This window comes from Aquarana catesbeiana, linkage group LG12 (assembly GCF_042186555.1).
Source record: "Aquarana catesbeiana isolate 2022-GZ linkage group LG12, ASM4218655v1, whole genome shotgun sequence".
In the NCBI taxonomy this organism is placed as follows: Eukaryota; Metazoa; Chordata; class Amphibia; order Anura; family Ranidae; genus Aquarana; species Aquarana catesbeiana.
In genome coordinates this window covers 23,547,672-23,563,821 of record NC_133335.1, presented here as the reverse complement: position 1 = coordinate 23,563,821, position 16,150 = coordinate 23,547,672, and the positions used below count along the sequence as shown (strand labels likewise).

Below are 16,150 nucleotides of genomic sequence, written 5' to 3'. Positions count from 1 at the left end.
CATTCACCCCCAGGCTCATTCCCATGAATTCTACAGTGTATTGCAGCAAATTAACATGAAAAGTTTTCTGTTGGACTGGTTTTGTTCATTTTGTACATTGCTGCAAGGGAAGAATTCCTCTGTGATTCATCTTTGTTACTCTTCCCTGCCCGGGCCGATTTAATAGATAATTTCACCGTTTCAAAAACAATTATAAATGCAATTTTTTTTTGCAGGGAAAAAAAAAAAGTGATTTTTTTTTTTCTAAGGAGCCTGCAGAGCATTGTACCAGGGATCAGCAGATTGTGGAAGAATCTCAGGATATCTCCGATATCGGGCAGGCAGTTACTGAATGAAAGGAAGGTTAATGAACTATGAGAGCACTCACCAGCTCCCTCGCAGTTCATTGAGGACTACAAGCCATCAGCTGCAATGACTGAAGGTACATGTAGTCTATTAGATACCAAAATATGCAAGCAATATTGGGCTTGTGTAAGAAAAACCAACAACATAAATAAATCAAATAAAGCTGCAACTTTATTGTAAGACATTTAAATAAATGTGTAGCCAAAGGACAACCAACTCGGGAATGCTCGTAGAAAACCTCCACCATGTGAGAAGCCACCGACATAAAGGTCAAGATGTACTCTTACCATAGAGTATAGACCAGTGATGGTGAACCTTGGCACCCCAGATGTTTTGGAAACTACGTTTCCCATGATGCTCATGCACCCTGCAGTGTAGTTGAGCATCATCGCAAATTGTAGTTTCAAAACATCTGGGGTGCCAAGGTTCGCCATCACTGGTATAGACACTCTGATTATGGAAGGTCACATAAGCCTTGGTAATTCACCACTATTAGTTGGCCCAGGAAGACAAAAGGCAATGGTATAGATCACATACACAGCTCCTGGTGATCAGATCTCCGGTCATCCAAGTTTTTGCAGCGGTACACCCAATAAAAGAGAAGGGGCTCCAATAGTGTAAAACCTCTTACAAATGGTTTATTAAAACAGAATATGTTTCCAAAGTAATACAAGCAGATAGCATAATAAACATCGATCGGTGAAAGTTCGGACAGCACGATGACAGGTCTGCGTATCTCCGCCCGACCGGTTTCGTCACAAGTGGACTTCTTCCGGGGCATGTAGTCTATTCATTTACAGGACACTGTGAATGAATGACACAGCCCCGTAGGGGTGGAGCACCACACAAATTGTGACAGCGGGTGCAGGGAGAAGATCCCGCCTCCCTTTGATATCAGCGGGATGCATACTGAACATGTTACCTAAATACGGATGTAATATGTTCAGAAAAGTGAACTCAGACTTTAAGCCTACTGAATGTCAGTGTTGAAATCCACAGTGCAGACCATGTCAGTGCAAGCAGCAACACACCTTAGAGTAGCAATGAACCCTAATATCCACCATAAAATATACAAATAGCTAAGGAATTTGTATCTGTATGAAGGGAGGAAAGGTTACCACAGGCAATGCGGGCACCTTCTTCTGCTTGTGTCAGTAGGTATTGTACAGAGTGTATGTAGCCAAGCTTTGTGTGTCTGAGACATTTTCGGACGGGGTTTTGCTGGTGTGGTTTGTGCGTTGGCGGGGCACGATGGAGATTTGGGGAAGTTGTGGTCGCTTTGTGTTCACAGTTTCCTCTAAGGCTTGTTTGTGCTGGCCTGTCATAGGGTCTTATCTACGTGTGCGCCATCATTGTACGTTTTTATATACGCAAGCTAAAAACCCTAAAAATCAGCTTCCGGGTTTTAGCCCTGGTTCACATTGCAGCGATTTGGCATGTCAAATCGCATGCCAAATTGACGGCTATTGCCGGAAATGGCAGCGTCCGAATCGGTGCGACGCCGCACTGATTCCCAACAGTAGTTTCTGTACTTTTTAGGTGCTTCGGAAGCGCTGCCCATGCATTCCAATGGGCGGGGGCAGTTTAGGAGCGCTGTATACCATAAAGTGCCTAAATAAGAACTTTCATGGGAGGTACTATTTAAAAAGCTGCAGGTTTAGGAAGATTTAAAGCTTTTATACGCTTTAACTTGTTAATGTAATTTCAGAAGTTGCTTTTAGCGATTGGGATTAGATCTCCTTTAAGCCTGGAAAACGTGCTTCGCTAACAGTAGTAGGTCAGACCTGATACCAAACTTGTGTAGCAAAAGTGATTGTGCCAGAACTTTACACAGTAACTTGTTATAAACCTCAGCCTTATACCTAAAGGGAACTGGCAAATCGGCTGTCATGCCCCAAGCCTTTTTTCTGACCATTGTATGTGATCCAGGTCAGTGTTTTACTTAAAGCGTAACTACACTTTTGTTGACAAAAAAACCATTCCACAGTGATCTATGTACATTACAGGGATTATAACAACCTTTGTTGCAGATTCTTACCTTTTTATTATTCTTAAGAAATCTATGTGTGTTTGTCTGTGCCTCTGTGCAGAGTGGGTCTAATGGGAGTGGTTTCATAATTATCTGTCAGCTGTGCAGCAGCAGGGCACTAATGAGGAAATCTGCTAGGCCTGCATCCCTTTAGACGTGTTCCTATTGGAAGTATCATACCAAAAATGACATTTTTGTTGCAGGGGATGCCTAAAATCTGACTTGGATCTTAGGCAGACATCTGGGAAAATTGGTGAGCCAATCGCACAAGCAGAAAATGTTTCTGGGGAGTGGTCAGTACACATTCTGTGTACAGAACAACTCCAGGTAGCCATATTGCATTTATAGAAAATTACAGAGCTGCAGATTGAAAAAGGAAAGGTAATTTTTAATAACATTCAATTACAATATGAATTGTGTCCCAATTGAACAAGCTATATTATTTTTTTTTTATTTGCTATTCCCCCCCCCCCCCCCCACAAAAGTGGAGTTACATGGGACAACTCCCACTGACATTTGTGCACCTTGTTCTAGCGTGACAGTGCCCCTGTGTACAAAGCCAGCTCCAAAAAGATATGGTTTGTTGTACAGCAAACACAAGCCCCATGGGCTGAATACGGCCCACAAGGTTGTTTTGTGTGGCCGCTGCACCTCTCCTGCAGCTGTGGCTTCCACCTTGTCTCGGCAGCAGAGAGGACAGAACTCCTTCTATAGATCCTGCACCTCTCTGTGCAACCGAAGCACCCCCCCACTCTTCGCCTTCCCTGGTCTCAGCATTCAACAGACTCCAGAAGCTGACTCCAACCCTCCTCTGGTCCTCCTCCATACCCTGCACTTGCTGCTTTCCAGCTCCGCACCCATATTCTTCCCGGCAGCAGCACATGATAAGGGGGGGTGCACTGTGATGTAAGTGAGGTTGGAGGACTCTTGACTTCTGGTGGTGGGGGGCTCTTGATATCTAACGTAAGGAGGGTGGGATGCTCTGAACATCTAGTCTTCTAAATACAACTGGCAACCATAATGCTGATGCGGCCCATGATGAAATTGAGTATGACACCCCTTGCGTGGCCTACACAATGGCCTGGCCTCAACTATAATGAGCACCTTTGGGATGCATGGTAATGGGGATTGTGAGCCAGGTCTTCTCATCCAACCCCCGTACCTGACTTCAAATGACCTTCTGGCCAAATGGGGACAAATTTCTACAGGCATCCAAAATCATGTGGACATCCTTCCAAGGAGAGTGGGGGATGTTCTAGCCACAAAGGACAGCCAACACCATAAAATTGCCCGTGGTGTTGGTGTGGGATGTCCAGCAAGCTCATGTAGGTTTGATGGCCAGAAGTCCCCAACTTTTTTGGCCATAAAGCCTATATTTTCCAGATTTGGAACTTTAAATTCCCAAAGTCATCTCGCTGGGATCACACATTAAAGCTGGCTATAGATGAGTTTTGTTTTCTGTTTGTTTTTTTTATTCAGTGGGCTGAACTCGGTTTCCTCCATCCACGCAAACAAGGTGGATGGAGGAATCTCCCCCTCCGGCATCCGGCGACTCCAGAATACACTGATCAGCAGCTGCAGCTGATTATCAACAAAAGTTTTCCAGCTTGTCAGGTCGATTTTTTTGTCGCCCTATCGATCAACTTCTATTGAACACGGATGGTCACACATGGATCAAATTTTGGCTGGTCCCTTCTCAACTGACCCAATTTCAGTTCCTCTATGGTCAACTTAAAGTGGGGTTCCACCCAAAAAACAAAAATACCTGGAAAAATTCTAAAAAAAAAAACAAACATTTGGATATTTTTTTTTTTTTCACTTACCTCTAAATGCCTGTTGCTAGGTGGTCCCTCGTAGTCTGCCTGTTCCTTTGCCTGGGCTGGTGACATCACTTCCCCCCCAGGCACAGGAAGGGCTCCGCTCTGCACCCTCCCTCCTGTCAATCATCTGGGACCCATTACAGGTCCCAGGTGATTGAGCGGCCAATCACGGCGCGCGGTGCCGCTCGCGCATGCGCAGTGGGTGCCAGGCTGTGAAGCCACAGCCCGGTGCCCACAGTTGAAATGCCGGCGCCGACGAGCGGAGGGGGGGGGACGAGCGGGGCCTCGATCCCCCGCATCGTTGGACCCAGGGACAGGTGAGTGCCCAATTAAAAGTCAGCAGCTGCAGTATTTGTAGCTGCTGACTTTTAATTTTTTTTTTTTTTGACGGCCCCCCTGGGTGGAACTCCTCTTTAAAGCTGATCCTCACTGCATCTAAGCACTACGAACCAAAAACACTCTTTAATTAATCTTATAATATTCAAAGCAAACTCCCCCCATCTATCCATGTCTCCATGTTTTATTGTGTTGAGAAATCACTTTGCAAAACAACCCCACTAGCATTTCTGGCCGAGGCCATCTTTAGTAAGGGCAGGTGATTCATGTAACATTTACTTCCTAAGAATCTATCTGCCCTTAGGTCAGGCATGCATGCAGGAGAGTGTGTTTAGCTGGGAAAACCCCCTCCTGAAGACTCCTGGGATGTATGACGTCATTCGCCTAGGCAAGAAACCAGGATGTAACTGAAGAACTGTAAAAAAAAAAAAAAGTTTAAAACAAGTAAATATTGATATACATTCCTATCTACAGTATTTACTAATGCTACCTGCATAAGGAATAAAAAATAATCAATGTTGATTGGGAGAATGAAGTCCCACGTTTAAGAGGAGTTGTATCCTGTAGCCAGGGCCGTAGATAAAGGGGGTACCACTGGTCCTGCTGTATGGGACCCGGGCCAGTAGGGGGGCCCAGGCAGCAGGCATCTAGATAGAGCCTATTGGGTGCTTGCAGCTGCCAGCGGGAAGGAGTGGAGGGAAGCTGGCAGCACTGGGGGGGGGGGGGGATGTAATGATGCACAGGCAGGGTGATCGGAGCAGTGGGGGCATATATTGTACCAAATCCTCCGTATGGCTCTCTGCAGCAGCTGAAAGCTGGCTTCTTCTCTCCATCCTGTTGGCTTTCAGTTGCTGCAGAGAGAGCCATACAGGGGATCTTTTCCTGTAATTGCCCCCCCCTCCCCTCAGCGGTCCCAATCACCATCCCTGTGCACCATACGTTTTGCCCCTGTTGGCCAGGCCCCCCTGTGTGGCCCCATACCCCCGCATGGGGTTGCCACATCATCCCTTTAATCAGTACATATATGGATTTAAACGGGTTTCTGAGGCTGATTCAATGCAGATAAGGCACCAAGTGAGTTTAATTACCACCTTAATCAGCCACAGAACCTGTGTAATTAATGTGTGTCCCTGGATTAAAGGGATGATGTGGCAACCCTACCCCCACAGTTCTGCTGGATTCCCTCCGCAGCTGCAAGCACAAAAAGGACCCTTTAAGATGGAGAGTGGGGGAGGGGCAGGGTCCATTAAATATGTCATTTACCAGCCCCTTAAACTTTCCTGAATGCACACAATGAGTGATTCTTACTGATCACTCACTGTGTTCATTCATAACTTAAGCATTGGCTGTATGGGGGCCCCTGTGTCAGGTTGTCTGTATGGGGGCCCCCCGCGGTATCTAAAAGCAGCCCCTCACTGTAGCCTTTCATCCTACCTTTTGGAAGCTGACTTTCTGCCCTGAGCAACAAAAACTTTCAGATTTTTTTTAATGTATTTTTTTTATTGAATACTCAATTTGAAAATCCTTAGCTGCTAACTATAAAGTTCTCCTACAGAAAGATAATCCTGATGTGTGTGTCACAGTTTTGTGTTTCGGTGTGCTTGGCACAGATCTGTAGATGGCTTAGATCGTTAGGAAGACCTCGTCAGGGCCTCTGTTATCATAGTCAGCCGAGACTCCCCCCTTCAGCCGTTCAGTGCTAGAAGCCAGATGGTGTCATCCTGTTATGTAAATTCCAACCATAGCTGGGCAGGGTCACATTCTGGCCTGTCCTCCCCCCACATATCCCACTTGACCATTCCATGGCTGATTTACCTGGCTGGATGGTGGGGGGTCAGGCACCATCATGCAAACTTTGGTCGAGATTTGTGATAAATGATAGCTCAGGTTTTGTTCTCTCTGAACACTCGGGAGATAAATGGATGGAAGCACCTGGAGCCAACTGCTCTACTGATAGCATACATCTAAAGCTGGTTTCCTATCACCACAGGTTCTTGTTAACTTGTACTAAACCCATCATAGTGGAAGCTGCATTATTTGCATGCAGCCCATGAGGTCAGAATTGAGATAAAATATCACAAAAGGATCAGTGGGGGGGGACACGCCTATCATTCATCACGAATTCCTGACTAGTCTTGAATAGGTTTAGGAACATCTCAGCGTTTACTCCAAATTTGTTTACCAATCCAAAAACCTCACTCGCTGGCCTAAAAGCCAGCTGGGGGGTTGGTAAACAATGGAATCTATCCAACCCCAACCTTCAACAAATCGCCTTCTTTGGCCTAAATACAGATCAGTCACCATCTCTCCTTTTTTTTTTTTTTTAACCCATAATAGAGCTCCTTCCTTTGGGTTCAAAATGGTCCTTTTACTATTCCACCCTGTCCCCTGCCAACCTGGCGGGCAGGAAAACAGTTCAGCATTTCCAACCGACAAAATTTACTACCCAAGCATCCTGTCTGGGTCCAAATCCCTTTAAAATAGTGCCAGTTTCCTTTTGGGAGATTGTAATTATTATTTGAGGGCTGAAGACATTATTTCAGAGCTCTATGACTCTTTAGATATCTGCCATGTTACTGCAGATGAAAAGAGGAAAAAAAAAAAAAAAACGCGTTAGACTTTCTTTTCAGAAGAGGAAACGACACCCAGATATAAGTTCCTCTTGCAACTGCTGTCTTTTGGATTTGGAGCTGTGACAGGATTCCAGTGCTTATCTCTGAGCGGCCATCTTGTTGATCTGAGATAAGATATAGAGGCGGTCATGTTTGGCTCATTTAGGTCTTTTGTATCAAAGGATGAAAGAAGAATATATGGTTTAGCTACTCTTGACTATATTTGGTCATGAAAATTCACCAGTTTTTCCTGATCACTTTGTGAACGATTGGCATGGAATGTCAAAGAATGGCTTAAAGGCGCGCCTTCTTGAAAAAAATCATGGCGGCTGTCCGTTATCTCCTTTTGCTTCTTAAAGATTCGGAACACATTTGCAGATACGGATCTTTTAAAAGAAGGTCAGCAATAGCATTTCCTATATTTGTCACATGATACATTTACTTCAAAGTGGTTATTCTGACCTCCAGTTGGCCACATGCTTGTTCTGGGTGGTCCACAGTCATCAGACGGATTCAGTCAAGCTTTGATATCGGTGGGTGGTTGGATAAGATTGCTGCCGTTATGATATCTCCAGGTAACCCCAGCAGTAAAGATGGTGCTGCTTTGTGCACCATACATGAGAATGCCGTTGGTTTGTCAGTTGCCTAATGTACATTATTAGGAATGATGCTTTGGACCATGGGTCACCAAACTTTCTAAACAAAGGGACGGTTTAATGTCCCTCAGACTTTAGGGGGGGGGGGGGTAGACTGTGGCCAGTGGAAGTGGAAATTTTCCTGTCATCAGTGGGAGTAAGCAACACCACGTTGGTATTAGGGGGAGGAATAGTGCCGCATTGTTGGAGTCAGCGGGAGAAATGGTGACCCATTGTTGATGTCACTTGGCAGAATAGTGTCTTGTATCAATGGGAGGAATAGTGCCCCATTGTTGTCAGTGGGAGAAATGGTGCCCCATTGTTGATGTCAGTGGCAGAAATGGTGCCTTATTGTTGATGTCACTTGGCAGAATAGTGTCTCGGATCAGCTGCAGGAATAGTGCCCCAAGGGCCAGATAAAAGCAAGCAAAGGGCCGCAGCTTGGAGATCACTGCTTTAGACCACTAGCACTGATGACATGTTGCATCCTCAGGGGTGGGGCCAATAGCACCTATGACATGTTGCATCCTCAGGGGGGGGGCCTCAGACCCCAACACCCTATCTCTTTTGGCATTGGGTGAGTAGGGTGTGGAAAGAAAGGAGCTACTGACTAAATAGGCATTTGGATAGTGGTGGGGAGTTGAAGAGTGGCAAGAGTGAAGTAAGCTGAAGGTGTAAAGCTCTTTTTACACTTGTACGACTCCAAAACTGCGCCAACTTTAGAATGCAACTTTGATGCAACTTTGGATGGGTGCAACTTGGTTACAACTTTGGCTTTGACCAGTGATAATGGACAACTGTTGCACACAAGTTTCTTTGTATAACATTCAGGTACCACTTCCATGCACCTTCTGAGGGTTAACATTGAAGTCTATGGCCATCAAGTTGCATGAAAGTTAGACCAATGTAGTGCATGAACTACTTTGAAGTGGCTGCAACTTTAAGTAGCACATATATGAATGTTTATCATTTGTAAAACATGGGGAACAACTTGTCATGCAACCTTGATGTCCAAAAATGCATGACAAGTTGCACAAGAGTGAATGGAGCCTAAATAGCAATGCCAGAAAATTAACCGTAAAACATAAAATATAAAAAAAAATCTGGAAAGATTTTGAAGCGGGTTGAGTGAATTTCTCAATAAGTGGGTGCTTATAGGGGGTTTTAAAATTTGAAGTATAGGAATTTGTTTATAGCCAGACTTAGAAAACAGAAAAAATTTATCAAATTGAAAATAACTTTGTGAAGTTCCCTTTTTAATATATACAGGAGTTGAAGGTTTTAAGTTTATTTCTTTATTATGATTTTTTTTTTTTACATGGGCCAGCTTAGAATTCATGTTCACAAATCCTTTAACTTAAAACGTCAATTTTGTAGGGAAAAAATAAATAAAACAAATTTCACCAATCTTAAAGCGGCGTTCCACCCAAAAGTGGAACTTCCGTTTATCTGCTTCCTCCCCCCTTCGGGTGCCGAATTTGGCACCTTTCAGGGGTGAGGGGGGATTGGTACCCTTCCCCACTTCTGGGAGACTGTGCCATGGCGATGTCCCTCGGAAGTTCAGCCCACCTCCTCCTTCCACCACCGCCAGTTAGAAAGTGCAGCGCACTTTGCGCATGCACAGTAGGGAACCGGTTGGTGGCTGCAGCACCTGAGAGACAATCCGAAAATCCGCTTGGGGCGCTGACATTGCGGGCTCCCTGGACAGGAAAGTGTCTATATATCAAAAGTCAGCAGCTACAGTATTTGTAGCTGCTGACTTAAATTTTTTTTTGTGGGGGTCTGGAGCTCCGCTTTAACTTGTTTTTGTTCTGTAGATACTGAGAGAAGCCGTTGTTATAACTTCCTCTAGCTGAGTCAGAAGAAAATCATGTGATCGCCTGGAGAAGTAGAAGACCTGCATCCAGGCATCCCTGTAGATGTACAGCTATAGACCAGCAGAGAGGACAAGGAGAGAGCAGCTTGTGTACAGACTGGGGATGTCAGAGATTTTGGGGCTTATTCACTAATAAAATGTGTGAATAGTCACCCCAAATATCCAATCAGATAAAATAAGTAAACATGACTTTGCTTTTCATGTGATTGGCTATTTGAAGTGACTATTTCTACAAATGTTTGTGTGAACATTCTCAACCCCTTTAGTAAATAATCCTCAGCGGGGCTTTTTTTTCTCAGAGAATAGGTGCAGGAACTCCCCCCTTCTGAATCACCCCTTGTCTCCGCCCCCTACCCACCTCCGAGCACCGTTCCTTGGTTCCACCCCCTACCCACCTCCGATCACCGTTCCTTGGTTCCACCCCCTACCCACCTCTGAGCACCGTCCCTTGGTTCCACCCCCTACCCACCTCCGAGCACTTTCCCTTGGTTCCACCCATCTCCGAGCACCGTCCCTTGGTTCAACCCCCTACCCACCTCCGAACACCGTCCCTTGGTTTCCCCCCACCCACCTCCGAGCACCGTCCCTTGGTTCTGGAAATCCCCTACCCACCTCCAAGCACTGTCCCTTGGTTCTACCCACCCCTGAGTACCGTCCCTTGGTTCCACTCCCTACCCACCTCCGAGCACTGTCCCTTGGTTCCGGAAATCCCCTACCCACCACCAAGCACTGTCCCTTGGTCCCACCCTCTACCCACCTCCAAGCACCGTCCTTTGGTTCCACCCCCTACCCATCTCCAAGCACTGTCCCTTGATTCCACCCCCTACCCACCTCCGTGCACCATCCCTTGGTTCCACCCCCTACCTACCTCCGAGCACCGTCCCTTGGTCCCCCCCCCTACCTACCTCCGAGCACCGTCCCTTGGTCCCCCCCCCTACCTACCTCCGAGCACCGTCCCTTGGTCCCCCCAACCCACCTCCGAGCACCGTCCCTTGGTTCCACCCCCCACATCCGAGCACCGTCCCTTGGTTCCACCCCCTACCCACCTCCGAGCACTGTCCCTTGGTTCCGGAAATCCCCTACCCACCTCCAAGCACCGTCCCTTGGTTCCACCCCCTACCCACCGCCAAGCACCGTCCCTTGATTCCACCCCCTACCCACCTCCGAGCACCGTCCCTTGGTTCCACCCCCTACCTACCTCCGAGCACGTCCCTTGGTTCCCCCCACCCACCTCCGAGCAATGTCCCTTGGTTCCACCCCCTACCAATCTCCGAGCATGTCCCTTGGTTCCACCCCCTACCCACCTCCGAGCACCATCCCTTGGTTCCACCCCCTACCCACCTCCGAGCACTGTCCCTTGGTTTCCGGAAATCCCCTACCCACCTCCAAGCACTGTCCCTTGGTTCCACCCCCTACCCACCTCCGAGCACCATCCCTTGGTTCCACCCCCTACCCACCTCCGAGCACCGTTCCTTGGTTCCACCCCCTACCCACCTCCGAGCACCGTTCCTTGGTTCCACCCCCTACCCACCTCCGAGCACCGTCCCTTGGTTCCACCCCCTACCCACCTCTGAGCACCGTCCCTTGGTTCCACCCCCTACCCACCTCTGAGCACCGTCCCTTGGTTCCACCCCCTACCCACCTCTGAGCACCGTCCCTTGGTTCCACCCCCTACCCACCTCTGAGCACCGTCCCTTGGTTCCACCCCCTACCCACCTCTGAGCACCGTCCCTTGGTTCCACCCCCTACCCACCTCTGAGCACCGTCCCTTGGTTCCACCCCCTACCCACCTCTGAGCACCGTCCCTTGGTTCCACCCCCTACCCACCTCTGAGCACCGTCCCTTGGTTCCACCCCCTACCCACCTCTGAGCACCGTCCCTTGGTTCCACCCCCTACCCACCTCTGAGCACCGTCCCTTGGTTCCACCCCCTACCCACCTCTGAGCACCGTCCCTTGGTTCCACCCCCTACCCACCTCTGAGCACCGTCCCTTGGTTCCACCCCCTACCCACCTCTGAGCACCGTCCCTTGGTTCCACCCCCTACCCACCTCCGAGCACTTTCCCTTGGTTCCACCCATCTCCGAGCACCGTCCCTTGGTTCAACCCCCTACCCACCTCCGAACACCGTCCCTTGGTTCTGGAAATCCCCTACCCACCTCTAAGCACTGTCCCTTGGTTCCGGAAATCCCCTACCCACCACCAAGCACTGTCCCTTGGTCCCACCCTCTACCCACCTCCAAGCACCGTCCTTTGGTTCCACCCCCTACCCACCTCCGAGCACTGTCCCTTGGTTCCACCCATCTCCAAGCACTGTCCCTTGATTCCACCCCCTACCCACCTCCACGCACCATCCCTTGGTTCCACCCCCTACCTACCTCCAAGCACCGTCCCTTGGTCCCCCCCACCCACCTCCGAGCACTGTCCCTTGGTTCCACCCCCTACCAATCTCCGAGCATGTCCCTTGGTTCCACCCCCTACCCACCTCCGAGCACTGTCCCTTGGTTTCCGGAAATCCCCTACCCACCTCCAAGCACTGTCCCTTGGTTCCACCCCCTACCCACCTCCGAGCACTGTCCCCTTGGTTCCACCCCCTACCCACCTCCGAGCACTGTCCCTTGGTTCCACCCATCTCCAAGCACTGTCCCTTGATTCCACCCCTACCCACCTCCGAGCACCGTCCCTTGGTTCCACCCCCTACCCACCTCCGAGCACCGTCCCTTGGTTCCACCCCCTACCCACCTCCGAGCACCGTCCCTTGGTTCCACCCCCTACCCACCTCCGAGCACCGTCCCTTGGTTCCACCCCCTACCCACCTCCGAGCACCGTCCCTTGGTTCCACCCCCTACCCACCTCCGAGCACTGTCCCATGGTTCCGGAAACCCCCTACCCACTTCCGAGCACTGTCCCTTGGGTTCCACCCCCTACCCATCTTCCAGTACCGCCCCTTTTAGAGAATTCAGAGCAAAGTATTATTTTGCAGCACTAAGTAACTTTTATGGAATTTGTTAATGATAAAGATAATCAGTAAAATAGATCCCCTGTAGCCAGCAACAGTAGACCCCACCCCAGCAACAATAGATACCCCCAGCAACAATAGACCCCACCCCAGAAACAACAAATCACCCAACAACAATATACCCCACCCCAGAAATAATAGATCCCCCAATAACAATATACCTCATCCCAGCAACAATAGATCACCCAGCAACAATATACCCCACTCCAGAAACGATAGATCCCCCAGCAACAATAGACTCTGAACAGCCAGCAACAATAGATCCATTCCAGCACTATAGACTCCCAACAGCCAGCAGCAATGCACCCCTCCAGCAGCCAGCAACAATATACCCCTCCCAGAAATGATTGACCCTCCAGTAACATAAGACACCTCCCTACAACAATAGATCCCCCACAAGCAACTATAGTTCAGCCACTGAAAAAAACCTCTGATCCTCAAGCGTAGTTGGGACCTTTGGAAAAACCAGTAAGGCCGGCCATATCTGATTATTGAAATGGAGTTTCCCTTAAATATTTATTTCTGTACATGTTATCAAAATATAGCATGGAAATCAGCAGTGCGGGGTATTATTTGGTACAATGGTTCTCCTCTCTGATTGGTGAAGGATCAGTAGAGAAGTTTGCATAGATCACAAACTGGGTGAGGTCAGCATGTCTGAGAGATAAAATAACGGCGGTGTGTGCGTGGGACATCAGTTCCTTGTTGTGGGACAGCGTGAGTACTCTCTGTTCAATATTTCATGTGTGGGGGTTGCTTGTGTTCTGGTTGGTTTGCCTTGAATTTTAAAAATATATACAGACACCCACTTCAAAGGACCCACCAGGTTTTAACACAAGGGTGGTCTGCCACAAGGGCAGCTGTCCAGGGCGTCAGAAAGTCGTCAAAGGAGGAAATTTATTTTCTTGTAGCTGTTATCTAATATGGATGGTCCACCTAAACTTCTAGTTCATCGTAGAACTACGTAAACAAACGTACGCTGTTTTCACCCTGACTGGTGTTTTTGTGATCGTTTGACTTTTGCACAGTGCAAAGCCAATTGCTTTTTTATATAAAGAGATCAGCTTGGCTATTTCTGTACTGTCTTCTATCACCCAGTAATGTTTATCTTGCCTTTGCTTAACCCAACGCTGGAGATAATCTCTGGTGATGCTCAGGTCAAGTGCCTTGCTGGAGGAAGTCACATAGGGCCACAAAAAACGTTAATTCCTCCCAGATTCCACCTGACGGAGTCCGGCCGCAGTCGCTGTCTGTTTGCTGGCATCTGCCCCTGAAATTCACCTTCGTTATAATTAGGGATGCACTGATACCATTTTTTTATACAATGAGTACAAGTACCGATGCTTTTTTTTTTTTAGTACTCGCCGATACCAATTACCGATACCTACCGCAACTGTTTTGTTTTAACTTCAGCTTTCAGCTATGGTACAAAGCATTATTTACAAATGAAATAAATAGATTTTTTTTTTTTAAATTTAGCGCTTTTTCAATGTGAAATGTGTAAATATATGTTAATATATATGTGTAAAAATATTCACTAACAAAGCAAACAAAAAAAAAAGTTTTAATTGTTTATCGTTTATAAAATGGACGTGAACAAAAGAAAAAAAGCAGGAAAATAATAATTAAATGGAGGACATTAGGGAGTTAATTAAGGCTGATTAGAGTAAATTAAGGGTTAATAAGGGGTTAAAACAGAGGAACGTTTGTTAATCCCTTTGTCTGTAGATGAAGAAACAGAAATATACAAAAAGAAACAATGGGCTGAGCAATGTTGCTAATAAACATTGCCGGCTGCTTTTTTTTTTTTTACGGCTCCAATTACCGGACTTCTTTAACACTGGGGGAGACCCCACTGACTGCTCAAAGAACCGAGCCAGAAAGTATCGGGGCATTTGCACGAGTACTGATGCTTGTGCAAATACTCAGTATCGGCACTGATACCGATACTAGTAATGTGACCCTCCCACAGGTGGAGAGGACCTATGGAAATGGGAATTAGACTTTAAAACCTTCCACAGTAGTCATCAAATGTGTTTTGTAATTGCAGTGAATCTGTTTTAAACCAAAAATGTAATATATTGCAGCTTACCAATCATTAGATGTGCTGGCTGCATTTCTTTTCTTTGGCTTTTTTCCCTCCTTCTGTTTTCACCTGGTCATCTGGCCAGTAACATACCTCCTGTATTAGTGAGACACAGCTCTGGAGGAATGAGAACAGGAGGCACAGCAGCATTGTCAACAATATCAGCCCCACTCCGTTTGGCTCCTCTTAGCATATATTAAATAGCCAAGGAATTGACTGCATATAGCAATGTCTCCACCCGAGAACCAACCATCCTTGATGTTTCACCTCTCCTGATTTGCTCACAAAGATAGGAGACTTCCCCTTTCCTTGCTCATGATTCAGGAGTGGAGAAACACGCCAAGGATGGTTGCTATATGCAGTCAATTCAATAGCTATTTAAAGCGGAGTTCCACACAAAAATGGAACTTCCGCTTTTCGGAACCCTCCCCCCCTCCGGTGTCACATTTGGCACCTTTCAGGGGGGTGCAGATACCTGTCTAAGACAGGTATTTGCACCCACTTCCGGCATAGACTCCCATAGGAGTCTATGCCTCTTCCCGTCCCGACCGCGCTGTCTGCTGGGAACACACAGCTCCCAGGAGAGAGCGGGGACCGCTAGGGACGCACAGCGCGACTCACGCATGCGCAGTAGGGAACCGGGAAGTGAAGCCGCAACGCTTCACTTCCTGATTCCCTCACCTAGGATGGCGGCGGCAGCTGCCGAGAACCGAGCGGGTTCTCGGCGTCCCCTGCCGACATCGCTGGACCCTGGGACAGGTAAGTGGCCATGTATTAAAAGTCAGCAGCTGCAGTATTTGTAGTTGCTGGCTTTTAATATTTTATTTTTTTGGCGGTGTGGGTGAACCCCCGCTTTAATATACCCTAAGCGGAACTAAGTGGAGTGGGGCTGATATTGTTTCATATTTTCAATGGAGACTATTGTGGCCAGCACACAACACCACCACATCTACCACACCACACCACCACATCTACCACCCCACCACCATATCTACCACACCACCACCATATCTATCACTCCACCAAACCACCACACCACACCACCACCACCACACCACACCACCATCCCACACCAAACCACCACCACATCACACCACCACCCTGTACCAAACCTCTACCACACCACCACCCCACACCAAACAAAAACACATCTACCACACCACCGCCACATCTACCACGCCATCCCACATCACTCCACCAAACCAAACCACACCATCACTACTACCACCACCACTCCACCAAACCACACCACCACCACATGTACCACCTCACCCCACATCACTCCACCAAACCAAACCATACTACCACACCACCACCACTCCACCAAACCACACCTTAAAAAAAATAAAAAGACAGATATCAGTAAGCTGAACCCTCTGTTGACTTCATGTATT

General features: G+C 47.7%; 1 protein-coding gene across 3 annotated transcripts in view; it reads left to right on the top strand.

Moving 5' to 3' along the window:
- Positions 1 to 16,150, top strand: part of RGS19 (regulator of G protein signaling 19) — a 54,835-nt gene that overhangs the window by 25,886 nt on the left and 12,799 nt on the right. The window contains exon 1 of one of the 3 annotated variants that reach the window (XM_073607424.1): positions 13,369 to 13,387. The exons of the other annotated variants lie outside the window; for them this stretch is intronic. The gene's annotated coding sequence lies outside the window, so the exon portion shown is untranslated. Of the gene's footprint in view, positions 1 to 13,368; positions 13,388 to 16,150 lie in introns of those variants that run through there. 3 annotated transcript variants of the gene reach the window in all.